This window comes from Aquila chrysaetos, unplaced genomic scaffold, assembly GCF_900496995.4.
Source record: "Aquila chrysaetos chrysaetos unplaced genomic scaffold, bAquChr1.4, whole genome shotgun sequence".
Classification (NCBI taxonomy): Eukaryota; Metazoa; Chordata; class Aves; order Accipitriformes; family Accipitridae; genus Aquila; species Aquila chrysaetos.
Genome location: NW_024470388.1, coordinates 115,917 through 117,517, shown reverse-complemented (window position 1 = coordinate 117,517; position 1,601 = coordinate 115,917). Strand labels below are relative to the sequence as shown.

The window sequence follows — 1,601 nt, the reverse complement described above, 5'->3', positions numbered from 1 at the left end:
GGCTCACTGATGTGCAGAAAAATTGCAAATTAGTGCGACTGCACTAAAGAAGCAGCAGTGCTAAAGGTGGGCGTTACTTGTGTCGTAGAAAAGATTCTCCTTTTCTAGATGGTAGAAAGCATATTCTGCTTTCCAGGACTCCTACATGGCCCCTTTCTTTTAAGCAGGCTTCCCATCAGCGCTTCTGCAAGCCTGTTCTTAGGTGCAACAGAAAGCAGAATTTTCTCTTTATTATTCCCAGAACTCAGAAGCAATTCTGCTTTCACTGAACTGAATGGAAATTTGTGAGTAAAGATGGTGTTTAGATTCGTCTGCAGTGCCATGGTAGAGTTCATGCGGCCCTGCCCTTATTCAATAAATGTCAGCTTTGTGTTGTGGTTTTTCACTGGAGTGACATCTACTGAATTGGAGAAGACCTGTGGGAGAAAATAAAGTGATGACAGAAGTTTTGAAAGATGGGCTTGGGAACAATAGATGTGTGTCTTTCTTTATAGCGTACATCTCTTTCAATCTCCTGAGAGAATTTTTTTCCTCTCATAACTTGAGTAGGATGGAAATCTTTTCTGTCTGGTGGATTTGATACTTTTAACTTCACTTTTTATTGTGTTGCAAAAAAAAAAAAAATTGAACACAATCTTACTATTTGCATCCCACAGTGTTACCTGTCAGTCAGAAATGTCTGAGGCTTTCACATCTATTCCGTAGCTCTGCTAAAACTGTGCCAGTCTTGATCTGATCGAATGAGAGCAGCTACTGCGAATAATGTTGTCGACTTCCCCATCTCTTCACTCTGTTTTTCCTCTGTTTCTCAGGGATATGCTTTCTAGAGACAGCATATAAGGGTGAGATTACTAGAGTCCTTTCTTATTCCTAAAGGCATCTGAAAATTCTGTTAGGAGTCACTTGCTGTAAAGTTATCTCCTGAAGTCATTGCAGAAATAGCTAAGATTTTGTAGAAATTCTTTTGAGGCTCAGGAACGTACGATTCTTTTCTTACGCTCAATTTAGCAAAGATCTCTGTAGCCTTGGTCTCACCTTCTTTAATGCTGCATTTGAGGATTAGTGGTTCTCCCAATCAGGGTGCCCTGCTGTTGAATTAGCCAGGCACAGCACAGAACCTTTGGTCTGGCCACGGCGAATACTTTTTTGGATAGGCTCAGACCAGACATGATGAGTTTACGGTATTTCAAGGATTTGCTACAACATCTGTGCTTTTTTGACCCTATACTGCAAGTCCTTTAAAGTCATACACCCCCCCAGTGAACCAGTCTGAGACTCTGTAGAGCACAGGATTATTGCACTATAACGTAAGACATTAACATAGCGGCAAAGCAGTCTTCCTTGTTGGAATACCTTCCTAGCCTTTCTATCACAATAACATTTTTTCATAATGTGTGTACTGGAATGAAAATGCTAATAAATGCAACATGAATATTTACTAACTGCAAGTATTTTTACCACGCTGATCCCTCTAATATCAAGGCAGATGTAACAATAGTCACCTGTGTACTTCTGTGACTCTGTGCAATATTTAGTTTGTTAATGGACTGGAGAGAGATTTCTGATTATGATTCATGCATTATCAGAAAGGAAAAAAGTGG

General features: G+C 40.0%; 1 pseudogene; it reads right to left on the bottom strand.

Annotated features, from left to right (window-relative positions):
• Positions 1–397: 397 nt before the first annotated feature.
• Positions 398–1,601, bottom strand: part of LOC115338107 — a 7,326-nt pseudogene continuing 6,122 nt past the window's right edge.